This window comes from Aphelocoma coerulescens, chromosome 2 (assembly GCF_041296385.1).
Source record: "Aphelocoma coerulescens isolate FSJ_1873_10779 chromosome 2, UR_Acoe_1.0, whole genome shotgun sequence".
NCBI lineage: Eukaryota > Metazoa > Chordata > Aves > Passeriformes > Corvidae > Aphelocoma > Aphelocoma coerulescens.
The window spans coordinates 1,744,727-1,772,182 of record NC_091015.1 but is presented as its reverse complement, the minus strand read 5'-3'; positions in this window follow the sequence as shown (position 1 = coordinate 1,772,182).

The window sequence follows — 27,456 nt, the reverse complement described above, 5'->3', positions numbered from 1 at the left end:
GGGTCATGCCAGAAAAAACTGCCACAGATTTAATCAACTCAGTACCAAGACCTGGGATTTAAAGACTCAACATCCAATTGCTCCGTCAGTTTTCCAAGGAGCCCCACAGCTGGTTCAGCATGGAAAAATGGATATCTGGCATTTCTCTAACTATGAATTTCAGGGAAAAAAATCCCAATCTGATTCCAATCATCCCGGAGAAATGCACTGTAACATCATAGGGTCATATTTTATGGAGTAAAACTACTGTAACCAGAGCCTGAATTTGCTATCAGTTCCAAATCCTTTTCTTTTCCACTTTTTTATTCAAAAGCCCTCTATATCCTACTCCATATCAAAGTCAAGCCCCTGCGGACATTTCCTTGATTAACCAAAGACGCTTTTAGCTCAGCACTTGGCAGAAGAAAAGTCGTCCGCGACAATCGATCCCAGAGAGCTCCACAGGTTAGAAAAATGTTTGGACAAAGGGAGAAGGCAATAATAATAAACTGCATGTGGCTTGATAACCTCCCTGCCAACATCCTCAGCCAGCTGGAAGCGGAAATGAGAATGACACAAAGCTCTGGATGCGCAGTGGTAACTGACACTTCAAGGAAAAATAATGTCCAGTAAATACTGGAAATATGACTTGGTGATCGGGGGCTTTTTTTAGCAAGCAGAGTCTAAAAAGTGCCTGTAAAATGCGAAGTTTCCATTTTTTCTGGATGAAAAAGCTGATGCTGTTGACCAGGATATCTGGGTCATGGGTACTAAATCATGGATAAAGGATCCAGTTGGGGATGGGAGGTCAGGCGTTGAAAACAGTCGTGGTGGGTTCTAAACATCTCCTTTTCTTCATAGGATCACAAAATCTTGGACTGGTTCAGGCTGAAAGATCCTTAAAGATCATCCAGTTCCACCCTTGCCATGGGCAGGGACACCTCCCACTGTCCCAGGCTGCTCCATTAGGAAAAGCCCCTTTAGCAGGATCCAGGGCTGGGATCTTCCCACTCATTTTCCAGGAATGGGGTAATAAATCCAAAAGAAATTGGGTGAGTCTCCTACTCTGAGGAGGAGATTGGCAGCAGCTCCAAGCTACTCAAAGGACATTTCACTGTCATTTATACCTTGGGTCGGTGACACTCTGCAGCATAAATCAATTTAAATCGGATTTAAATTGGAGGTTTAAATAGGATTTAAACCTGTCCTAAACCACTGCATGGTTTATTGAGGCTCTAAGTCTAAGCCCTTGTGAAGCTCTTTCACCAGGGCAGGGTTTTATTCCCCCAAAACTCCAGAAAAACCCAAATAAACAAAAAAACCACAAGCCATGGATTTCTAACAACTCAGGAAGATGCCTTTCCATGCAGGAAAGCAATTCCCAGTTAGTTCAACCTCCTGGAAAATCCTGGAGCTCACTGCTCAGGGAACCTGACCACAGGCAAAGAAAATGGAGTCTGTTCTGGACTTAATTTTAACTCCATGTTTAATTAATTTATTGCTTGAATTTTAATTGTTTAATTAAAAATGAATTAATTAAATTGTAATAGCACTGGTAATGCCCTGTCCAGGTTATGGCTCTGTCCATGAGGAGGTAACAAGCATCAGTGTATAAATGGACAGGAATTTAATCTCAAATCCAAGGATTTAGTGAGAAGTTTGAACACAAACTTCCAGATTTTATCTTTTTACCTTCCTTGTGTACAAGCTCTTTATCTCCAGATGGGGAAAACCACCTGGAAACCAATGGAAAACCATTATTATTCCATGCACTGCAGTTTCAACAGGCGACTCTAAGCGTGGCTTTTCCAAATCCTTTAAATTCTAAACCCAGCTTTACTCCGACACATGGCCACTACTGCCAGGAACAAGTGACCTTGGCAATGAAAACTCCTGGTTTAACTTTAAGTCTTTTCCAATGGAAATCCCATTTTTATTTCATGGAAAACATGTCCCTCTCCAGCTAAATCAGCTCCCCAAAAAGGGCAAACACACAAAGGGAAATAATCGTTAATTATTATCCTCATTATTATTATTTTGGTTTGGGGGGGGGGGGGGGTAATTACATCATGCCTGCTCTCATCCTCATATCTGATCAAAAATGGCCCTGAGGTGACCAAGAAAAACGTGGCTTGTTTCCCTAACCCTGGTTAGGAAGCCTGGAAAAGGGTGTGGACACAGAGTCCTTAAGCAGGAGGGATACACTGAAAGGGAAACAGAGTCTGTGTGGAATTGTGTGGAATCGTGTCCTGGGGCAAGAATTGGGCCTCTTGGAACCATTCCTGCAGTTCTGCCTGGATCCCTGGCACTTCTTTCAGTATCATGGAATGGATTTGGTTGGAAGGGACTTTAGGGATCATCCAGTGCCACCCTCTGCCATGGGCAGGGACGCCTTCCACTATCCCGGGTTGCTCCAAGCCCTGTCCAACCTGGCCCTGAACACTTCCAGGGATGTGGAAGCCACAACTCCTTCCCACAAAACCGTTTACTTCAGGATCTGAAGGTTTGCACTCCCAGCTCCAGGACAAGGAGGAGGCTGCTCCTACATTTATCCATGGACATGGCACAACTGTCCTGGGATCATCAAAATCACACTTTTCCACCACTGGCAATTCTTTCACCCAAAGGGACATTTTTCCATCTTTCCAGCTGCATGGAGGGACAAGGATGTCTGTAAAAAGTTAGGGCAGCCTTCGCTTGGGATTCATCCTCCTCATCCAGCACTTCCATTGGATCTGGTCATCCCTGGCTCCCTTTATATCCATGGAAATACAATACATGACACTGGTGGTAGCTGAACCGCTCTAAAAATGAGATCAATTAAAGTTGATCAGATCAAAAATCAGATCAATAAAGTCCACAGGAAAACGGGAATGTGGAAACAACTGGATCATTGGATAGACCCTTTTAGGAAGAACAGTTCTTAATCTGTGGGCTTCTTCCACATTTTTTCCTGAGCTAGGATTTAAAGAGGAAATATGTAATACTTTTAGTCTTGAGAACACGCAGGGCTTTAAGAAATTCTGGCTTAATCTTTAGCTCCTTTAAGTCAGCATCCCCTCCTAACAAGTGTTCCTAATTGACACCAGCTGAAATCCTTTGGGAATAGCTCCTCTGGGATTCATTTTGCCTTTATAGCTCAGGTTAGGATGCAATGTTGATTTTTCCATAGAAAACATTGATTTTTGGTTAAAATTCCCTCTGCTGAATGAACAAAAGCTTTTGGCTAAAGCCTGAAAAGACAGGTTTGGAAAATGTGTGGCAGTTTCTCATTGGAATATAATCCAAATATTTTCTGCTCCCGCTCACTTCAGCAAATACCTCATAGTTTCATCTCCCTGGGAAAACCATGAGAGTCCTTGGAATTGCAGCATCATGGGAAATGTAGTCCAAGCAAAAAACAGGATCCAAACCAGACAACAGAGATACCAAAACCCACAATTCCCACAAAGTCCTGCTGTGCTTTGTCCTTGGGAATATTTGTGACCTTCAGGTATTTCCTTTTCAAACACTGAATTTCACCATGGAAAGAAACACTTCTGGAATAAGGACAGAATTCCTTTGCCAAGAATCTTAATATTCTATCAGCAAGTGGTTTGGGTGGAATTTTTTCCAAGTTTCACCGAGGCTTTTTGGAGAAGACAATGTGGAAAACCTTGTGTAGCTGATGGTGGCGATTGAGTCGTCTTCCAAAGAAATAACTTGGATAAAAGGAGTTGGGATGGAAGATGCAGATCAGAAGCTGAAGGCTGAAAACCAGATTTGCTTTGTGATTAAACCAGAGACATCACAAATATCGTGATTGAAATAACTATAAAAATACGGAGATCCTTTATGGAGCTCCTTGTGATTCCCTTAAATAAATAAATAACAATTCCCAGAATACCACAGAAGCAGCGGCACTGAAAATCCCCAATTTTTTATTTCTCCCAAATTCTTGTGAAGTTGAAGGTGAGAGGTGAGAGGCAGCATCAGGATTTCTCTCTGACAGGGAAAAGGGATGATGGAAGTTCCCCAAAGGGAGATTTGAACTGAATTCATGGAATAAAATTAGGCAAGGAATGGTTTGAACATTCTTGCCTAAGGTGCCCTGCTGTGAATACTGTGCTGATGACAAATTAAGATTTTTTGGGGAATTTTATATCTCTTTCCACCCTCTGGGACTACTCTTACCTGGTTTAGGTGAATAAAAACCAGGCTGGGACACATGCTTGGCCTTTCCATGATCTCCAGCTGAGATCATAATGCCAGGACAGGACATGATTTGATCACGAAGTGATCAGGAATTCTCTCTCCTTAAAAACTGGGGCACAAAGACTCCCCTCAATCCTTTCATTGATTCCCTCTAAGCCCAGAGGGCTCCTCTGGAAGTCAGCCTCAAGTTTGCCCATGTTAATACTGACAGATGTTTATCCCACTTTCTCCTTCACTGCTGGAAACCCCACATCCTTTCCAGGAAACTCATTTTCATGTTTCCCGCTCTTCCAGCAGCAGAAGGATCTCTCTGGGATCTCGTGAGAGCCTGATATTCCCACAGGGGCTGTGTCTGGAAGAGCTCTGGGAAGGAGGGTGTGTTTCTTGGATGATTTCTCTGTCCAGGACGTAAAGAGAGGAGCATTTTTATTACAGCTTTAAGCACTCCCTTGTTCCCACTCCGTATGGAATTCCTGGATAGGCAGCCTATCAAACAACCACCCACAAACCCAATCAGCGCTAATTAATTTCAACTTCTAATAATCAGTATCCTCACTGCAGGGTGCCCAGACTTCAGCCAAACACTCTCTGGTGATTTTTTCAGCCTGGCAGCTCCACTTGGAGAATCCCAGCACGGAAAGCAGCCGATGTGGATGGGCTGTGTCGTTTCAGAGCTACTCGAAAGCTCGGAGAGATGGATCAGAGCCACGGAGTTATAAAACATGAGATTCCTTCTTCCAGGAAATATCCCAGGACACAACAAACTGGGCAGTCAGCACTTTCACTGATGTGAGGAAGAGCAGCTCAGTCTTTCCCAGTTTCCTTTTGACATTCAGAGATTACAAAGAGCCGGGAGCTCCAGGATAAGGGATGAGGTCACGGATATCCTGCAAAAGCCTTTTTTGCAGGAATATCCCACCTCTCACAAGTTGGATTATTGAAAATGCCCGGCACCTGCCTGCTGGTTTCAAAATCAGGTGACAGACCTGTGACTGCCAGGACTTTGGCAGCAGCATCCCAGCAGTGCCCCTGGATATCAGGATATAGCTCCCTCTCCCATCCCAACCGGATCATCGTCCTCTGACCTCTCCTTTCCTGGATCGGAGAAACGACGTCAGATTTTTGGGTGGGGAAGGGAGGGAATGTTAAGCAAAGCTAATCTCCAGTAGCAACCTTGCTCCGGGGGTTCAAAGAGCGTGGCAGGGATTGTTTGGGAGACAGGGAGAGCTCCAGGACAGATTCAGGCAGGAATTCTGTGCTGCTTACGGAGGTAAAGCACATCCTGGCCGCAGCAGCAGCACATGATGGGAAAGGGATTGCTGCTGGCGCTTGTAATCCAAGCCTTTTCCATTTTTAATCCCTTGATGACAAATTATTTCTAGACTCCCAAATCATTCCTGTCAGCTCCATTCATTCGATTTCCAAGGTGTGTCTGAACAGTGGGATCATTATTCCGTTTTGATTAAATGCTGGGAAACTTTTCCTGTGGGAAAAGGCAACTTTTGGATCTCCCTTTCCATACAGCTCCACGACACAAATTCCCAGTTTGAAGCCAGAAACACAAACCCTCAATTCCTTGCACTTTAAATATGGGAAAAACCTTCCTGTTGGGATGTGCTGGGAGCCCAAGGGCTTCCTGGAAGGAAAGGTGAGTTCCTACTGGTGGTGGAGCACGGCAAGGACTAATTGGACTCCCTGGAAATGGAGAGTGTTTGGAATGATACAGGAATTTTTGTCTTGTGTAATCGACTGAGAGCAATTTAGGGTTTGTTCCTGAGACAATTAAAGCACTGAAGGGGAAATAATTATAATAAATCAGTCTAAACTCATCAGCAGGCTGTAAATTAAGGAAAGTTTCCTGGTAACAGGAATGAGTTTCTGGAAGAACATCCCATTATAATAACGAGGAAAGAAGGATGAATGGGGACAATGTGGATGATGCTGTGAGCCAAGAATTCCCATCTAATTCTGTGTCCTGTCAGGAGAATCCTCATCTCCCTTTCATCCAGCCACTTCAAAATGCAAAGGAATTAATTGTTAGATAAAGCTGATGGAATATTACAGTGACCAAAAGACAAAACATTAATTAAAGGAAAGAAAAATCCCAGGAATTCTGTGCATGGAGCTGACTTTTCACTGGGACTTGCCTGAAGATTCCTCAAATTAATCTTTCAATCCCTCTCCGCATTTATCCAGATCCATTAAAAACCATTAAAGACCCTTTCCCCCTCTGTTACCATTAGGGAATCATCCCAAAACTCCACTCTTCTCTTTAAATCTTCTGTTTTCTCACCCAAAATTTGTCATTTCTACGAATTTTTTTTTTACATTTCTATCCCACCAGCATCTTTTAGTACACTCAGATTCCCGCCTTCCGAATATTCACATATCTCAGTGTCTTGGGGTGACTTTATGATGTGTATCCCCTATCACTGCCCTATGCCCAGAAATTAATATTGTGCCTTTCTGTGCCTTTAAACTGAGTCTGAGAGAGGGGAGGAAAAGCTGAGAAAAACTTCTTCAAAGCAGTTTGCAGCTTGTTCAAGGTCACACAGAGACAGAGACTTTTTTTCAGCTGCGGTGGCAGAGCGAGAGTGCAGAAGGCACCCGGCTCGCTTTCGGCCGGTTTTTTCAGCTCCTTTTTCTTTCTCCAGCGAGAGACAGAGAGTTGAACTTTTGTTTTCCTGGCACTTTGGTTTTTTCCTTTTTTTTTCTCTGCTGGAAGGTTTCAACATCAGAATGCATCAGGAGGAATTTCCACTGAGGCCTTGGCCCTGGAGGTGGGCCCACCACCCCGTCCCAGCTCCAAGGAGGGGGAAAGAGATCTACGGAAGGACTCTGAGGTTTCCCCAGGTTTTTCTCTCAGCAGAGTGAGAGGTTTTATTATTTAGCATTATTATCCTTTTCCTGTGTGTTTGGTAAATAAATACTTTTTATCTCTTTCACTTTCCTTCAAGGAAAAGTTGGGGGTTTTTTTCCCGAACCTGGTGGGGGAGGGATGGTTGTAACCTGCCTTCTCTCAGAGGATGTATTTCCAAATCTGGCCAAACTGGCACACTCAGGTACTTCTGGACTACGCAAGAATTGATACTGGAGTTTCCTCATCTTAATTTCCTTGATCCATCTTCCAGCCTTTGCTGCAATGACTCTTCCACAGAAGACCTTGTTGGATTTCTGGTGGAATTGCCCTCATTTGTTTCCCTGCTTTGTCAAAAGAACCCCCCTCCCCCCATGAATCTCCTGCTCAACTTTCCAAAGCCCAGGGATTTTCCTCCCAGAAGGAATGGTTGAAAAAACGTAACGGACTAAACCCCCCTGGATTTGGCCACCACGATTTCTCTGACTCCAAAGGAATTTTGGAAAGCAGCAGGAATAAAAATAAAGGACAAGAGAGGGATTTGAGAAGAGTGGCTGCTTGTTTTTCCTTCTCCTGAATTCTGGCTCGTTTCCTTTGAAGTTCTGCTGAACTTCGGTGTGGTGCAGGGAATGAATCCATCTTCTCCTCGTTCCCATGGATGGGCACTTCCCTCTTCCTCTCTTTCCTCACAACCCCGCCCCAAACTCACCCCCACCTCTCCCACTCGCCCTGTTTCACATGAGAGTTGGAAGAAGTTTTGAAATGAGCCTGGATTCGCTGGCCTGAAGGAGGGCAGGGTTTGATGGGATATTGGGAAGGAATTCCTGGCTGGGAGGGTGGGGAGGCCCTGTCACAGAGTGCCCAGAGAAGCTGTGGCTGCCCCTGGATCCTTGGAAGTGCCCAAGGCCAGGCTGGATGGGGCTTGGATCACCCTGGAATAGTGGAAGGTGTCCCTGCCTGTGGAATGAGATGATCCTTAAATTCCCTTCCAACCCAAACCATTCTGGGATTCCGTGGCTCCGCAGGTTGGATGGACAGACTCGTTTATATGAAATGAAATGAAATGAAATGAAATGAAATCAAATCAAATCAAATCAAATCAAATCAAATCAAAAATCATTGGGATGGAGTCATAATTTTCCTTTTAGGATTGTAGAGAGAACAGAATCAGTGCCTGTCCCTAAAAGCTTGGTCCAAAACACGCTTGGGTGGGCTAAAACAATGAGGGAGGAGTAGAAAGTCCAACTAAATGATCTAACTCCAATTAAATGATCTAATTCCACTCAGACCTGAAAATCTGAGGAACTTGGCGGCTTCCTTATGGTTTGCATCTTTCCATGGGGCTGATGTTTCCACAAGGGGGTTGGATCCTGCTAAGTGCTCGAAAAGCTGGAAAGAAACTTAAAAAACTTCACTTAATTGTTAAATCCATTGTGTTCTTTACTAATCTTATGCAAATTATTTCATATTTGGCTGTTGTTGTAATTCCTGCTCTGATTCCTGATTTGAGGCAGCTCTTCCTCTGCTCCAGAAATCAGTTTTTCAGTTTTTCAGGAGTTTTTTGGGAGTTTTTCAGGAGTTTTTTGGGAGATTTTCGGGAGTTTTTTGGGAGTTTTGGGGATTTTTTTCAGGAGTTTCTCAGGACAGGGATGGCCTGTTGGGAATTGCAGACTTAGTCCAGAGCTGACACAGTAAAATTCTAATCTAGAGTGCAGCAGAACTTCAGCACTAATTACAATTACAACGTGCTAACAGCTTTTTGGGAGGCTGCTCCAGCAGATCCTTGGCTGCACGAATTTATCCCACACTTCCCTCTTGGGGTGGGAGCTCAGCTCCTGCTCATCCTGGAGAAGCTCCTGCTTCTCCTTGATTGATTCAGCAAATTAGGGAATTAATGCTCATCTTCCAGGGATTGCTTAAGTGCTTGTGAATGTGTTTATGATGGGAGGTGGAATTTTAGGAAGATTTATTAGGCCTGGCAGGCCGGGAGCGTGTTTGTTCCATGATTAATGCGCTCAACAGCTCCCAATCAACAACTTCCAAATATTGTCTCAGGATTTGCCAGGGAAAATCTGCAGCTCCAACCCATCCAAGGGAACAGTAGCAGCTTTTGTGCTACCGGATTTCAGCTGGTGACGGTTGTGTGGGCTGGGGAGACGAACTGAAAGAATCCTGGATTAACAAAAGAAAAGATGGATTACAGATAAAATTTGGGAGAGTGAGTGGGGAAAAAATGGATGAACAGAACTGACAGTGCTGGATTTAAAGTGGAAGTGCAACTTCTCGTGTTCCCCATCCTCTTGCAGAGAAATTGAGCCCAAACGAGAGAAAAATCACCAAAAAATTGTTCTAATTCCTTCCCTCTTTTATTTTCCGTGGGTTTTGCTGCCTGTAGAAATGGATGGCAAGAACTAAGACTAGATCTAAGTACTAGAATTAAGAATGCTGGATTTACAGTGGAAGTTCTGGTGTTCCCCATCTTCTTCCAGAGAAGCTGAGCCCAAATGGGGAGAAAAATGCAGCTAAAAATGGTTGTAATTCCTTCTCTCTTTTATTTTCTGTGGTTTTTGCTGCCTTCAAAAATGGATGGCAAGAACTAAGACTGGAACTAAGAACTAAGACTGGGACTAAGAACTAAGAGCTGGAAATAAGAATGCTAGATTCAAAGTGGAAGTTCAAGGGGGAATGGTTCCCACTGCCAGAGAGCAGGGTTAGATGGGATACAGGGAAGGAATTCCTGGCTGGGGGGAATGGAGTTCCCAGAGAAGCTGTGGCTGCCCCTGGATCCCTGGAAGTGCCCAAGGCCAGGTTGGATTCTGGGGCTTGGAGCAGCCTGGGATAGTGGGAGGTGTCCCTGCCCATGGCAGGGGGATGGAATGGGATGATCCTCAATGCCCTTTCCAACCGTAATCATTCCATGATTCCATGAATCCATGGTTTCTGAACAGTACATTCCTAAATTTATACTACTTAATCTAATCTGAGAAAGCAGAAAATCAATAAAAACATCTTTTTTATTATTTACGGTTTTTATATTTTTCTCCTCTTTTTTTTTTTTTTCTTTCTTGTGAAAAATAAAATTATTCCATTTTTATCCCTAAATGTTATTCCCGAAAATTCACCTTTTGGAATGCAACCACTGAGAAATTTATGAAGAGCTGGAGAGAAAGGGGCAGCCTAACAAACCTTTTTATTGCTGTTATTTAGTTCTTAATTTAAGGTTTGGCTTGGAAAGAATCACAAAAGTCCCCTCATAACTTTATGTCTCCATCCCAAATTAAACAGGATTGTTTAAATGGCTGTAAAATGTCCAGTTCTCATCCATTCCCTGGATTTTGTGAGGTTTAACTCTCCTGAAATCCATAGGAATTGTCCTGGCACTGTTCACCACGGCAATCTTTGTGGCAGGAGGGCTGAGTGGAGGTTCCCAACACAGGAAGCCAGGAGGATATTCCAGAACCTGTGGAAATTTTCAAGGTACTAGAATTCCAGCCAGGTACTGGAATTCCAAAGTGCCTGCTGCAGGAATTTTCCCTATTTCAAGCTTTTCGAGGAAAAAGAAAAGTCAGGAATTCAGCTCAGCTGTTTGAATAAGAAGTGTGGTTATCCAAGATGCTCCATGAATTCCTTTCCTATGGATCCCTGAGGAAAATTAAATTTGGATGGGATGAGTGTGGGTCACCTCCAGAAATTCTATCCAAGCAGCACTTCCAAAAAAATCTGGGATGCGCGTATTGAGCTCTGGTGGAAAACATAAATCCTGTGGGGATGAGATTGGTGGAAAAGGATGGAAATTTCCATGGTGTGAATTCCCAGGGGGAAGCAGCCGGAGCAGTGCAGACAAAAGACAGGAATCAGATCTACCCAAGGTCACACAATGGGGCAGCAGGAGAGGGAAGAAATGGGAATCACACGGCTGCAATCCCAACTTGCTGCTGTATCCATTGTCCTGGAATGATTTCCCTCCTGGTTTGGGGTTAGAAATTAAAATAGTCCTGACTCTTGATCCTTTTTCTGAGTCATCCATTCCCTATCCATTCCTTCTCTGCCCCTTTCTCCTTCTCCTTTGCCATCCAACCCCCTTCCCCTTGGAGCCCCTTGGGAGAGGTGCTTGAAGATTAATGGAAAACCAAGACTCCATGAAAGATTCTCCTGCAAGTGGATTTAATCCAGACTCCCAAGGACCCCCAAAGTGCATTTTGGGGCGTAATTAGAAGTGATCCACTCCACAGAGAGCTCATTTATTCGGGAATGAGCATGGAAGCTGTGTTTGCTCAGGTTTTTCCCTCACACCTGACGCTCCAGCATCAGGACACAAAGCTGCAGTTTCCCTGAAAATAATGAAGTGAGAGGTTCCATAAAGTCATTTGCAGCTGATGGACTCCATGCTCCACAAATATCCAGGAGACTCCCAGAGGAAAGCAGCAGGTCACTCAGGCCTGCACCAGATTCCATCCAGCAGCCATGGGAGATCCCTCTTGGAAAGGGAGAAGTTTCCGTGCAACTCCGCAGATGTTAAACTTTTAGAAATACATTTAATTTCTATTTTTTAATTGCTACCAGGATCACACCTCCTGCTAAGTTCAGGCTGAGTTAATTGGTGCAGCCCCTGAGGATTCGGGGAAAAGGATGGGATGGAAAGTGTTAAGAAACACCTGTGAACTTATCTAAGCTGATTTTTCATGGAGAAGGTTGAAAGCAGAAATGCCAGCGGAGATTTTCTGGCAAATGGGACAGACGCAGGACAATTTGCCTCAGACTGGGAAAGGTCAGGATTTCTGGCAGGCGACGGAGCTGCTGCTCTGATTCAACTCAAACAGAGCCGTTTCTTCCTCAGGCTCCCCGCTGACAAATTCAGAGCGGTTTGGATTGGGATGAGGGAAGTGTGTCAGGAAAAACAAGACCTAGACATCCACTTTTGAACTAAACCTGAACCCAAGCAGAACTCGGATCTGAACCTCGTGAAAACTTCTTTTCTTTTTCCTCTTTTCTTCTTTCCTCCTTTCCTATTCTTTCCCTTTTTCTGGAAGAATGAAACGATCTCTTGGTCACAGATTTTTAAGATCTGGAAAAAAATCCCACAGACAAGAGATGGGGGTTTGAGTATGTCCTTAAGTTAATGAAATCCTATTTGTAAAACTCACCAGGTTGTATTTGAACTCACAGTGGTCTTACTCCTGGTTGGAAAATATTTATCCAGTTATTTTCTACCTGTGCCTCAAAATCAGCAATGGTTTTAGGTCTCTTAAGAACAGAGGTTGCAATAGGCAGGAAGAAAGTGAAAAGAAATTAATTTTAATTAAACCAAGAGGCACTGCTGCACCTCGACTTGTCACAATTTATACATGAGAATTTTCTACTCCGTGTTTCCTCACTGCTCCAGGATCCCCAGCAGTGAATTCCTGCTGAAGGCTGATGGTCTTTCTCCAGTCCCACCTCGCTTACTGCTCCTTCCATTTGTTTTTTCACGGAGAACAAATTAAAATCAAAGTGTCTGTGAAGGAACACTTCAGTTTAGAGGCCTGAGAATACCTGAAGGGTGACCTCAGGCTGGGCTTTCTCTGCTGCACTTGGCAGGAGAAAAAATTCAAAAATCACAATCCCTCTGTCCCATTCCCGCTGTTGGCATCTGCAGAAGGTGAATTTTTCCTATGGATTGCCTAAAAATCAGATTCAAAGCTCTTCTTCCAGTGACATTTCCATTTAGAACCCAAAATAGTGTCTTGATCTGAAAGAAGTGGTGGCAGGAGCAGTGAAGCTTTCGATTGACAGGGTGGAGGCTGTTTTATCATGGACAACCTTCTCCCTTTTCCACCCTGCATCAGGAGAAACCCGGAATTCCCTTTCAACTTTGAAGAAAAGAGGAATTAAGAACTCTGCTGTGAGTGCTGGAACATTTCTTTCTTATAAACCCAGAAAGAAATCTTCAGGTTTAAATTCTGTGGCCCAACCCAGCTCCGACCCTGTGCTCACACCATCATCCAAAGAGCGAGAGGAGCCCAGAGGGAGGAAGAGTTGGAGAGGAAAACAAATAAAACCCCGGGAAAGGACAAGATGTGATCTCCTGACACTCATTTGCTCTTGAACCACCTGGGAGTTCTCTCCAGAAGCAGATTGTGTTCCAGGCAAACAGCACCACAGCTGCTTCTTTTGGCTGGAAAAGCCAGGGCTTGCCCTCGATGATGAAAATTCATAAATATCATCCAAAACAAAGCTTTTAAAAATAGGAGAGCCGACCTCTGCGTCCTGTCTGACAGCTCTGAGGAGGGAGAAGCGCACAGAAAAAGGGCTGAGGGATGATTTCTAGACTGAGGGCTTATCAGCTCTTCCAGGCAACACCGAATCTCCTAAATCTGGTCCTAAAGGGAAAGACGTTTCCTTACAGGATACTTTGCCCAAGTTATTTATCCCCTTGGGCAGGAGAAAAATCCTAACTGTTCTTCAAAAGACAGAGTTCCGACTTCTGTGTGCTGACCTAGCACTGTGCCCTGCTCTGCTGCCTGGGATGAGGAGTTTTCCCCATTATTTGGGGCATATTCCACTGCTTTTTAGGCTGCATTTCCAGGGAAAGCCCCACCATCCCCACAGTGTTGGAAGGGTCAAGTGGAAAGGGATGGTTTGTACTGCTTTGTTGGGACCAGCTGGCTCTTCTGCAGGAGAAAATTCCCCCAGGAAGGTACAATCCTTCTGGAATTCCCCTGGGACGTCAGGCCCAGCCTTTGTGAAACGGGTCATGAGAAGAAACTCTTCCCTGTGAGGGTGGGGAGGTCCTGGCACAGGGTGCCCAGAGAAGCTGTGGCTGCCCCTGGATCCCTGAAAGTGGCCAAGGCCAGGTTGGATGTGGCTTGGAGCAGCCTGGGACGGTGGGAGGTGTCCCTGCCCATGGCAGGGGATGGAATGGGATGATCTTGAAGGTCCCTTCCAACCCAAACCATTCTGGGATTTCACAATGACGCCGAGCAGTTCCTGCAACTCTCACAAACCAGGGTTGCAATTTTAATCGGATGAGAAGAGAGGTCTGATTTGAGGGATGGAGGAGTCTGTGGGATCCTGTCTTGGCTGAAGCTGCACCTTCAGAGGAGACATTTGACATCTGAAGGGTGTTTGGATGGATCAGGTCACGTCATCCCCTCTTGGCAAAGCCCCATCCCAAACCATTGGCACCCCATCCCAAAACGTGGCCCAGGCCACTTAACCCTTCCTCCTTTCCCTGTCATACGTGTCCTGCCTCATCCAAAAGGTGACCAGCAGTTTCTAGCCAGGACATGCCAACCTTTCATGATGTGAAAATAAACCAGTGATACCCACAAGAGCGTGTTTTATCTATAAATATATGTATAAATATATATATGTTTTATATATCTACATAGATTCCCGTATTTTCACTGTTCCCTGTCTTGGCTGAGGCCTGTTTTGGAAAGCAGACAGCAGTGAACTTATTAAGAATCCCCACTCCTGTTAAAATACCTCTTTAGTACAACAAAACACACGATTGTTGAACTGGGAAAAGATATTCCATAAATCTCCCAAAGTCAAACACCATGCCGGGAATATGGAAAAATACATCTATATATTAACTGCTCTTTTAACAGCATTATTTGACCCTTAGAAAAAACAAACAGAGGAAAGAAAAACGTTACAAGCCCAGAAAAAAATTCTCTGCCTCTTATCAAAAGCACATTTGAAGAGAGGCCTCGGAGGCATCTATTGTTTAATGGGCTCTGCTTGATTTATTGATGATTATGTAGCAAAAAAAAATCCATGTAATCACTCCAAGGCCATGAGAGGTGCAGGGCTTCAATTTATTAAAGCTTGGAACAAGAAAATGCCTTTTTTTTTTTTTTTTTCCCCTCTTTTTTTTTTCTCATTCCAAGAGTTTTGTTTGCCCAGCGGTGTGAAACAGTTTGATGGGCAAATCCCTCGGAGCCAAGCCATTCGTCTCTCCTTTTCCATAAGTAACTGGCCACACGAGGCTGCAGTCGGAGTTTACACAGCTGGAGGTTGGAGCGGGAGCTCACCGCGTTTATTTCAGGTCTCTTTTAGGAACGGCAACGAGCCCCTGTCCCTCCGTGTCCCTCCCCGCACACGAAGACCGGCGCTCTCACCCACCCACCCACGGGTGTCTGCTGCCCCATCCCGTCCATGGAATTCATGGAATCACCTCTTTTCGGGATGAGAAAGGGGAAAAATATCTGAGGGAAAAGCGGGCAAAAAAATCCCGAAGTCAATAGTCAAAAAACCCCGAGGTCAAGGCCAGGTTGGAGGGGCTTGGAGCCACCTGGGATAGTGGGAGGTGTCCCTGGCCATGGAATGTGATGAACTTTAGGGTCCCTTCAACCCAAACCATTTGCGGGTTCTGTGATTTTATGAGGTGATGGTTGTTTCCATTTGTCTTTGGCATCAACTGGGCCAGCGCAGAAATTCCACAGTCTCCTCACCAAAGCGCGGATTTGACCCAGATGTTTTGGCTCTGCCTGCCTCTGTTGAAATTTCAGTGTCCCAATTTTAATTTTCCCCTTTTAAACCCACTGAAAATGCAAGGAAATTCCTTTGGCTCCAGCAAGCAGAGCTGTTAATTAATTTTTGGGGTCCAAACATGACTGACACGGAAGAAGCACATAGGGGCAGCCCCTTTTCCCTGGATTTTGTCACCTGGACAGACACCACAGGGAGAAAGAGAAGGGAAGTGACAGGAAAGTGATTCCAAGGGATACAACAGCTCAGAGCAAGGGAAGAATCCCAAAAGTCCTGAAACTCCACTGCTGGATCTTGATATAAAATCATAAAATCCATCCTGGAATGGTTTGGGTCGGAAGGGACCTTCAAGATCATCCCATTCCATGGGCAGGGACACCTTCCACTATCCCAGGTGGCTCCAAGCCCCTCCAGCCTGGCCTTGGGCACTTCCAGGGGTGGGACAGCCACAGCTTCTCTGGGCAACTGTGTCCCAAGAGGAATTAACTTTATAAATAAAATAAAATAAAATAAAATAAAATAAAATAAAATGAAACGAAACGAAATAAAATAAAATAAAATAAAATAAAATAAAATAAAATAAAATAAAATAAAATAAAATAAAATAAAATAAAATAAAATAAAATAAAATAAAATAAACCGAAATGAAATGAAATGAAATGAAATGAAATGAGCCAAAATAAAACAAAACAAAACAAAATAAAATAAAATAAACCAAAACCAAACCAAAATAAAATAAAATAAAATAAAATAAATAAAATAATCAGCACAGGTAGAGAGAGTTTCTGTTGCTGTCCAGCACTGGATGAGCTCCACTGTAAATAAGCAGGATAATCCTTGCTTCTGTGGGAATTCATGGCCATCTGCATCCTGGGAGATGTCATCTGCCACAGGAGCCCCTAACTAAAGTGAATCCAGGCAGTTTATCCCAAATCAATCCATCAGAGGACTCTGGTGATGGTGCAGGACACAATTTCCCAGCTGGAAACGTTTCACTTTTCCTGTGTTGAAGTTTTCAACGAAACGTCAAAATATTCCGCAGAAAGCAGAGCCTTTTTTTGTGGTGGAGATAATTTAGGTGAAAACTCCACTTGCCACTGAAAAATGACTTTGGCAGAGGTGTTTTTGCTGGCTTCTGTTCAGGATAGTGTGGCTGCTCCTCCCAAACTTCCTTCAAAATCCTCCTTAAGAAGCCGTTTTTCTGGGACGACCATAAAAAGTGTAAAAATAAATGTATTTATTGACCTGCTTCTGTGCGTGGACCATTGTCTGCCTTATCTTAATTACCTGGTTTCGTGCATTCCTCATCCTGACACATCTTTTCCTTCCCTTTTTTCCAGCTCAGATTAAAATTCCCTGGATCTTGGCACTATCACTCTTGTGTTGTCTCCAGTGAGATATTTCCCCCTGGGATATCAATGCTAAAATTGCTGAAATTGATCATTCTGATACCAATATGGCTATTTTTGTGCTGATAACAGTATTTAGCTCTGCTGCAGACACAAATCTCCTTGTGAAGGCTGAGGAAGGAGCTTTCAGATGTATTTTCCAGGTGGGAATCAGGAAGTTGGATTCTAACGTGGCCCAATTTTCCTCTGAATCACTCTAAAATTGTGTGGAATTCTTGCCACCTAATCCACGTAGCCAAAGGTAAGAGAATCTTCATCCTAAAATGGGTCCCATGGATCCTAATGTGGATGTGGGGAGAAATTTCCAATGTGTCCTTCAGATCTTCCTTGAGGAGTTATTTAATCTGCTGAGTTGACTCTCAAAGGAGTCTGGAATGACACCTTGGCATTTCCCCCTCCATGTGCATCCCAACTTACCAGAAATTGTTGGGAAAATGGGAAAATTTAGAGTCTTTCAGAAAAAGGTTTAATAAAAGTGGAAAAAGACGATATTTGAAGGCCAGTCCTGTAAGAAATACTCCACAGGCTTCTGGAAACTTCCTACTGGATCTATTTTTGTGTCCCCCCACTGCCGTTCCCTCAGGAAAAAACAAAAAGGACGTTTCACCTGAGAAAGTGTTTAGAAAAGTAAAGCCAAGCACTCCCAAAATCCTTGGTGGGCTGCAGGACAAATCCTTGGCGCTCAACTAATTAAAAAAAATTAATATTATGAGTTAATATTATTCATTTAGCAGTCTTGGGGGCATCTGATCCCATCAAATCTCCCATGTCCATGGAAAGTCCTTCCCAACGGGACATTGCTCCTTGCTGGGCCCCTAAACAACAATTATAGAACCTGGAGCTCTGCCAAGGCCAACAATGGCCTTTCCTGGAGCTTTCCTGGAGCATTCCCAGAGTTTCCAGGCCTTCAGACAGGGTGTAGCATGGCAAGCCTAAAGATCCTGGGATTTAAATATCCAGCTCCACACATTCCCAAGTGACTCACAGGATTGGGAGCTTCCTATTTTGCCCAAAATACTTTTCCTGATGAGGTTTTCTTGTCAGCCAGTGACAGATTTTCTGAGAATCAGGAAATGGTGAAAATTCTGAGAGGAGTTTTGTAGATTGGGTGGTTTAGTCCTGGAGTTCTGGATCTTTTGGACTGGATATCCTTGGGAATAAAGAAATCTCTGCCTCGCTGTGCTTGTCTTATAACAACGGAGAGGAATTCCTGCAGGTTCCAAGGAAAAGATGATCCCAGGGGAGATCGCTGAATCAGAGAATCCCAGAATGGTTTGGTTGGAAGGGACCTTAAACATCACTTGGTCCAATTGCCTTGGATACTTCCCACCATCTCAGGCTGCTCCAAGCCCTGTCCAACCTGGCCTTGGACACTTCCAGGTATGGAAGAGCCACAGCTGCTTCTGTCAACCCGTTTCTGTGCCTTGGCGCCCTCACAGGAATCCATTTCTTCCCAATATCCCATCTCAAATTCCAATAGGGAATTTCTACTAATCAGCTGTTACACCTGAAGAGCTGCTGTGCCCAAGACCTGGAGTTTTGTCACTTGGAAATCAAAATATCTGGGGGGTCCAGAAGGTGTTTGAGGAAAAGCTGATGGATTTTCAGCATCAATTTATGCCAGCAGAAAATGTTGGATTCCTGAGGTATTTTCCTGTCTTTGGATTTGCTAACTGGGATCTGTTCCAGCAGGATCATCTCACCTATATCCTGAGGAAAAAAATCCACAAATATTGGACAACACAGGAAAAATATTTGAGGACAAAAAGTAATAAAAAGTTATCTTTGGTGTTTTGGCTCCCAGCAGTGACACTGTCACCACTCAGAAACAGAAAACTATTCCCTTCCCTTTTTTCCTTATTTTTGCTAGAGAATCACGGAATGACTCCCTCTTCTGGATTTATTCCATCCCATGGAGAGTGGGACCTGATATCCCTCTGTGCTCTCCTGGAAATCCACGAGCAACACATGGCTGGATCCTGCTGGAGCACTTCCCTTCCTCCTGTTTATCTCCACTCCCAGGAAATCCAGAGGGCTTCCAAGTATTGTCAGATGGCTGGGAAAACTCCCAGGAATTCTGGTTTTCACAGTGACCGAGAGATGTGATCTTAATTTTTAATACAGTTTGTCTTTGCCAGATAGAACCACCTGGGGTATGATCACGTCAGGGTGTTGTAGAAAAGCGGCTGCAGAAATAGCCAGGAAAGGAAATTCAGAGAATTTCTCACTTACCAGGAGAATAAGGGAACCTGACAGGACAAAAACTGGGGGAAGAACTCTTGGAAATGGAAAACTGAGAAGTGGAAAAGCTGGGTCAAAGAACCACAGGGGCACTTATTTGATCTGGGAGCTGACATGGCAGAGGGAAAGCTTTGGGAAAAGGAAGGATTCAGCAGAACAAACTGATTGCTGATGGATAGCACTGGAATGCTCAGCTAAATCCCTCTGGATAACCACTTCCATCTTCTTTCCAGGCCTGCTGGAGTCCGTAGGTGTCCACACCAATCAGCCACCTCCCAGCTTTGACTGGAAGCCCTTCCATGGGTGGAGGACAGATATTCCCTCCTGATATTCCACGGTTTTATTTCACAGTTATCAGCAGAAGTCTGACCTTTGCCCAAGGAATTCCTTTAATTCCCAAAACTATTTAGGATCCCGTTTTTCATCGGATTCTTCTGCCTTAAATTTTTTCCTTCCCAGTACTCAGCCTTAGTTTCCCATCAAAAGACTCTTCTGTGACAGCCTCTCCTTGAGAAACACCATCCTCCCACCATCTCCAGCTTCATTTTCCCTGGAAAGCTCTGTTCCATCGGAATGTCAAGGATGGGGATATTAAAATAATCGCACTAATAAAGAACCCTGTCAAAGGCAGAGCTCAAACCCTGCTGTGGTTCAGGGTGGGTTTGCTTTAAATCAAATTTCCGAGGCTGCTGAGCCTCAAATTGTGCTATTAAATGAGATGTGATGTCCCACCCTGCCTCATTTTCCCAGTTCTAATGGAAGAATCGGGATTAAATCCACCTAATAAATGGCAGCTCCTGGAAAGTCTGGGAAAAGCCTTTCTTGCTGCATGTGTGGAAGAGAAAGAGCAAACGCCCTCCGGATTTGCTCAGATGGAATTTCAGAGAAGGTTTAATCTTTGCACATATTTAGGTGGTGGCCACCTTTGCTTTCCTTTCAGACACCAGCATTGACACAAGTGGATTTCCCTGGACAATTTTTCCAATTCCAAATTATGTTGAGAGAGAAATAAGGAGGATTTTTTCTATTTTATACCTCTTTAAAAAAAGATATTTTTTGTGTTTCTTTTTAGTGCCTCTTGCACAGCTTTGAAAAATGAAAGCGAGCACCAGTTGCCTTGTAATAATAAATCAACCAAAAACTCTTGAAGTCTAATTTTAGGCCTTGTTCTCGAATTTTCCAGATATTTCCAAACGGGAAAAATTCTCAATTCCTGTTCTCTTGGCACTGCCAAGGTCACCCCTAATCAATGTCCCCAAGTGCCACATCCACACGGCTTTTAAATCCCTACAGCGATGGGGACTCCACCACTGCCCTGGGCAGGACAATCCTTTCCAGGAATAAGGAAAAAAATTATTCCATGGAATTCAGAGTTATTGGATCATTTGGATTTTTCCTCTTGCTGGAGGATTAACCACCGAGTAAATTCTGCCTGCCCTGCACATCTTCTCCTGACCAATACAGTTCCCATCATCACACTGGGATTTGCAATTCCTCTTTTTCCTTTAATATTAAATAATTACACATCAAATATGTTTTTTATTTTTTTACACCAAGAGGGTTGACAGGTTTCCCCCTCAGGAATTCCCTTTTTTCCCCCATTTTTATGATCCTTCTTCATTTTTTTTTTTTTTAATGCACAGAACTCTTTCACAGCACAGGGAACTCTTGAAAATTATTATCTCACAGGTCAGAGAAAAAGGGATAAAGCAAAGAGCAGACAGGAATGGCCAGAAAATCCAGGAAAAGGAATAAAGAAGGGAGGTTCAAGTTTTAAGGCCAAGAATTTCCAGGGCATTCTCGTGTTGACGGATGCTCCTTGTGGATCTGGAAAATGTCTTCATGTGGCATATCAGAAATATATTCTTGGAGTAAAACTGCAGAAATCATTAAAATTGCAATGAAAACCTTTTTTTTTTTATATACTTTTAGATCAATTTAATGTTTAAAAAAACCCCGAATTTTCAGAATTTGGAGGGAAAGGGAAAGGGAAAGGGAAAGGGAAAGGGAAAGGGAAAGGGAAAGGGAAAGGGGAACCATGTAGTTCATAAATTAAATCCATGGGTTTTTGTCAGGAGGGAGCATTATGGTCCTCCAGGCTGACCTTCCCCATAACAGGATGGATACACCCAAAGAGGTCTAGGAAGGGCCTCAAATTAGGGAAAAATGAGCACATCCCTCCCTGACAAAACCCAGCCTATGGAGCAAAGCACTCGTTTGCCCTCCCTCGCACTCCTGATTTATTCGTGGGTGATTAATTTTGTGTCCTGTCCACCCTGGGTATTGTATGACTGCTCTTTCCTAAGATTCCAGAGGTTTATTTCTTTGGAAAAACTGACTCTGCCCTCAGTGTCTCGCTCCTGGAAATAAATCACAAAGCCCAGATATAAAATGGGAGGGGGAGGTGTTAAAGTTTACCTTGAGTTTGACAGGGAGAGTGTGTGGAGTGAGGTGAAAAATGAGTTTAATTGATGATAAATCTGGATTTATTACTCCTTAAAACAAACCAATAGATCAATCAAAACGAAATAATTTGATTCCTACACCACAAATCTCAGGCGGCTCTGAGTGACACCGGTGCTGGTAATGATGATAAATAAAAACCCCAATAATTCCCATCCCTTCAGTGCTCTTGGCTGAGTTATTCCTCAGTCTGGAGCTTGAGCTCCAGGAGGAGCCATTAGGATCGTGTGCTCCGACCTGTTCCATAGCACATGCCAGGGAATTTCATGCAGGAATTCCTGCTTCAGGACTGGAGTTTCTGCAGCAAATCCCACAGATTGATTGCAGTGCTGATTTAAACCCATCCAGTCATGGAGAAGGCCGTGGATCCAGTTCAGGTGCAGTTTGGACAGCCTGGCCTTTATTTTTAGACTGATGCAATATATAATCACTGGAAAAGTTGGATTATAAATCTGGAATTACTCTTAACATCTGACTAAAAAATAAGACAGGCTTAGGAGATGAAAGGAAGATTTAAAGTGACTCCAGGTATGAGTGACCTAAGTCATTCCAGCTAATTTCCAAGTAATCCAAGTGTCTCTATTTGTCCTAACCAAACAACTGGATCTGATGGTCCCCTCCTGTTTTGACCCTAAAATCCTTAAATTCTACTTCTGGACACACCCAGAGCTCCTTGTCTGGAGCAGGTGAGCCCTTTGGACAGGAGTCATCATGGATAACCTGAGGAATGTGAAATATTGACTTCCAAATCTGAACTTCCCTTAAAGACCGGGTGACCAACAGGTGATTCCAGAAGCAGATCTGACACTTGTGTTTGGTCTTTCACTCTCTGGATCTTCTGTTTCTCTTCTGTTCCTGTAAAGGGACCTTGGGCTGGCTGGAGTGGCCTGAAATGTCTCATTCTGAGATGATTTTTTGTTATGTGAGATGCATCCTGTCCCTACTGGAATCTAATGAGTCCCTAAATCCACACAGAGCAGTATTAAAGTGCAGTGATTGAGCTCTGAGCCTGATTTCCTCATTCCCAATGGAACAGAACCTCCAGGAAGCCACAGTGGTGAGAGTGGCTGGTTTTAGTGGAACCGTCAGAAATGAAATCCTAAAATTAAAATCCTGAGCCACTAAAAAAAATACTCTTCTCCATCCTTGCGTTTCAGTCTTAATCAGCCAGAAACCATAAACACGGACTTCAAGGAGGAGCAAGTTTGGCTCCTGGGTGAGGCTCTTGGCTGAGGGAATCATCCCACCTGATATGGAATCACGGAATTCCAAAATGATTTGGGGTTGGAAAAGACCTTAAAAGCCATCCAGTGCCACCCCGTGCCATGGGCAGGGACACCTCCCACTACCCCAGGTTGTTCCAAGCCCCAATGTCCAACCTGGCCTTAGACACTTCCAGGGATGGGACTTCCACAAATTCTCTGGACAAACTTTTCCAGCGTCTCCCCACCCTCACAGGGAAGGATTTCTCCTGAATTTCTCATTCTCAGCATTTGTTTTCCACAGATATCCCATGCTAGAACATGGCTTGTTTGTTTTTTCAGCCTCCCACACTGGAATATTTGGCTGGGATGGATTTCTCTCACCTCTCACAAACATCAAGCCTTGTTCCTGAACTGCCAAAATATTTGGATCCTTCCAGTGGGGAGTGATTGGTGTCCATCCCCGTGGCATTCCATGTGTCACACACACCAGCAGGACGTTCCCTGAGGGACATGAGTTCCTTTGGCCTGTCCACATGCCAGACAAACCCACAGCTGATGCTGGAGCAATATCCACGAGGAATTGCAGATGGATTTTTCATGCACATGGACCCAATTGGATCACCAGGAACAGCAGCTCCCTGGGATAAAATTGCCTGGAGCCAGAGATTCTCAGCAGTCCAGCAGAGCAATAAATAACCTGGAATTACAGCGCTGGGCATCAGAGATTTTGATTGACTGGTGTGATCTGGGAAAGGGTTTTCCTTGGAAAGTTTTGGGTGAGGTTATCCAGATGGTGGAGTGGATGGAGGAGATTTGAGCTTGGGAGATGTTCAGGAATTCTCATGTGGAGGTTTGTACCGGGCTGAGGAAGTTGAACACCGTGGTTTGTTAGACGTAGCTGGGCTGAGCACAACAGGAGGTGACAAAGAAGGTCCTGGTGCCTGTTTTGGAGGAGACAACAAGCAGGAAATGAAGAAAAAAATAAAAATTAGGTGAATTTTTGCCTCAATAAACTTCAGCTGAGAGGATGAGAAATACAAAGAGAATCAGTGGGGTAGCCAAAAAAATCACGGAAATATCCACTGGTGCTTCACCCCATCTGTCCTTTTTGGGGAGTTTTTTGCATAGAATGGGTTGGAACAGAAAACTTAAAAATCATCCAGCCATGGACAAGGACACCTTCCACTATCCCAGGTTGCTCCAAGCCCCGTCCAACCTTGCCTTGGACACTTCAGGGATGGAAGAGCCACAGCTTCTCTGGACAAGCTCTTCCAGGGCCTCCCCACCCTCTGAGTGAAGAATTCCTTCCCAATATCTGATCCAACCCCTCCGCAGATCAGTTTATAACCATTGGCCCCTGTCCTGTCATTATTTGTAGAAAACATTCCTCTCCCTCCATTTTTCTGGATTGTCAAGGCCTGTTGGGTGATAGGGTGCAAAATGAAACCCTTTTGGCAGAAAAGAGTCCCAAAACAAAGGATGCAGCAGGTGGGAAACAAGTTCCTGCTCTCCCAAATATAGGGATGGAATTGGGAGCATTGGCAAAGGCACCTGGCAGAGAAACACAACAAAAAAGTCGTTGTGGGCATGGTTTAAAATCAGGGTGTCTGTGCACCAAGAGAGTCAAGTCATGGGACTAAAGTTTAGGCAAAACTGACATCGGGTTTAATCACCTCCCAGCAAATTTCTCGGGTTGCCTGGAGAACTCATGGATTTCCCATCCCTGGAAGTGTCCAAGGCCAGGCTGGGGCTTGGAACAAGCTGGGATGGTGGAAGGTGTCCCTGTCCATGCCAGGGGTAGGACTGGATGATCTTTAAGGTCCTTCCAACCCAACCCAATTATGATTCTGTGATTCTATGAAATTCAGGAAGTTAGAACCAGAAACTCACCTAGAAACAAGACCATGGGGCAATTTTGAAAGACTCAGATTATTCAAACTCACAGCTCTGGGCTTTAAATCCTTTAAACATTTTTTTGGATGGATTCTTCTCTCATCAATTCTGCTTTAAGAAACCCATCCTTACCCACCAAGAAACACAACTGAGACTTCCTGGGGACATTCTTGTCTTGCTTTAAATGCACAGAACGAATCCCACACATGAAAATGTTCTTTTATTCTAGTTTTTTTATCACATTGACAACCAAGCTACCAAAGTGTTACCCTACAGCTCATAAAGGTGAGTTTTCAGCTCCTTTCTGAAAAGTCACAGTAAAACTAAGCAGAGAGCCCAGACATAAAGAGGACTTGTCCCTTTGCCAACATGTTATGGATTATTTTACAAGAGCTTTCAGTCTGGAAGTCCTTAACCTGCCACTTCAGCTATCAACATTCACTATCAGTGATTAAATCCTGACTACTCTGAGACTGGAAACGGTGCCAAAGATAAACCTGGTTCAGTTCAGCCCAGTCCTTCTCTGTTGGCTTGAAGAGCTCCTCCGAGGTCACCACGGAGTCAAAGCCCTCAAGTGTCTCTCAGGAACCACTCAAGACTCAGGCTTCAAGCCCGTGGAGTTTAAAGTTTTACAATCTGGTTCTTTTTTTGCCAGAACTGTGACCTTCTTACCACGTGGCTCCTAATAAAACCAGAGCTATTCCATTTCTTCCTTCTTCCCAGGCTTGTACAATGTTCCCCCATTTCAGCTTTGCTGTTTGACAGAAGGTATTTTATCTTTCTGGGGACATCTCCAAAGTGATTTGCTGAAGGAATTTAATCTTCATCTGTCTTCCTATGGTTGCCAGGCTTTCTCTCCCTTGGTTCCCATGATATTTTGGTCTTTTTGTTTGTTGTGGGTTTTGTTTTATGGACACAATCTCCACATCACCACAGGAAAATGAAGATGGTTCAACAAATATTCTCCTGTTGTTACCCCGGTTAATACCCTGACAGTGATTTTATTTGAAAGCAGACTCAAACCAGCCACACACTTCCCTTCCCTCCTCTCTTTCTTACTAACATATTATCCATGGCCTATTTCGTTGGAATTCCTTCTTTTCTGAAGAACAGCTTTTGCTGCCACAGTTGGACATTGGGGACATATTTTTTCTATTTATTAACTAACTTTGGACTCCACCAAATCAATTATTCATTAATTGTTCTCAAATCTCTCTGGTTTTGTGACCTCTTTACCCTTTCTTTAAATACCAGTTAAAACCCTAATAATCCATCTCCTGATCTATTAACATCTTCCCATCACTGAATTAATTCAGGAATTAAACCCCCAGCCTGTTCTAGTTTGATTTCAGGCAGCCACTTTGCTGCAAGATTCGTTTCAGCTGGGTTTTAATCCAAATAAGAGAAGGCAGGAATAAGGAGAGAGAATTCCACATGCACAGGATTCCACACACCCTGCAAGCCAGAGAAAAGCAGGAGTTAGGCTGGACTTGAGGCTGAACAGAAGGAGAGCGGCAGGCCAAGTCGATTAACAGAATTAATCTTCAGAGCTGTCAGGTTTCACTTTTATTTTATGATGATTTTATTCCTCACACACACGGCCCTTCATTACTAGGCTGTTTGGGATCCAAGGCAGACGGAATGAGCAGCTTGACCTCGCTCGTAAACCCCACTACTGAGGCAGCTGCACAACCTGAAACTGAGCAGAATTAGCTCCGAACCTCAGCTTTCCCTTCCCTTCTCCTGCTCCCTCTCCCTGCCTTGATTAGTTCCCACCTGTTTAGTCTTCATGGAAATGTTGACTTTTATACTTTCCTGTCTGGCAAAGACACATCCCTCTCCCTTCCCCCCTGCTCTTTTTCTTCCCTTCTTTCTCCCTTTCTTTCTGGGAATTGAAAAGCGAACTTCATGGTGTCATTTTAGGGTTCCCAGCAGACAAAACAGGTTTGTGGGCCAAATGAAGTCGTTTCGCTGTGTTTGGAGTGGAAAGGTTCAGTTCACGTGACAGAGACCAAAGAACCCGTTGCAGGAATGCTGTTACTCCTTGATGGCCCTGTGGGCTTTTCCACCCAATTTTCTTTTCCAAAGGAACAATTAGACAAAAAGGTAGCACGTGAGGCTCACCTCATTCTGGATTGGGGGCTGGAAGGGGCTTTTTGCTTGTTCCCAAGCCCATCTTTTTGCTCTGTATGTTCCGGAGCCTGTGGCTGGTGCTCGACTCTGAGTTATCCCTCTCAGGAGAGCAAGTCCTGGCTTTGGCAGGACTGACAGCCTCATTAATTATTCTAGAGCAGACATTTGTCCATTCCAGGGCTGACCTAAATTGGCTACGTCAGGATTCCTCACCCCTAGGAAAGGTTTATCTTCTGGAACAGCGTGAAGGTCACTGGTGGGACAGAGGCTCTTCCTGTAAAAGTCTGGATGGAGCCTGGGAATGATGAGGAAAACTGGAGCTCTGCTACTCAGTGATGTCATCCTTCTGCTCCTTTCCAGCCAAACATGGTTGGATCCAACCATTAGTTTGGTGGGAGACTCCAAAGGCATCCTGACTTCTACACGAAGTCAGGGAAAGCCATTCCTTTTCTGTTTCCATAACTCCTACAAGCAGAGCCTTTCAGAGAAGCAGGTTTTGGACCAGATAAGAAAAAAAGGGATGGAGAAAGAGGGGTTTATCCAGGCAGTGTTAGGAATTTCTGTCCTGGATATTTCCATGCATAGGCATCCATTCCTAGGGTTTCTC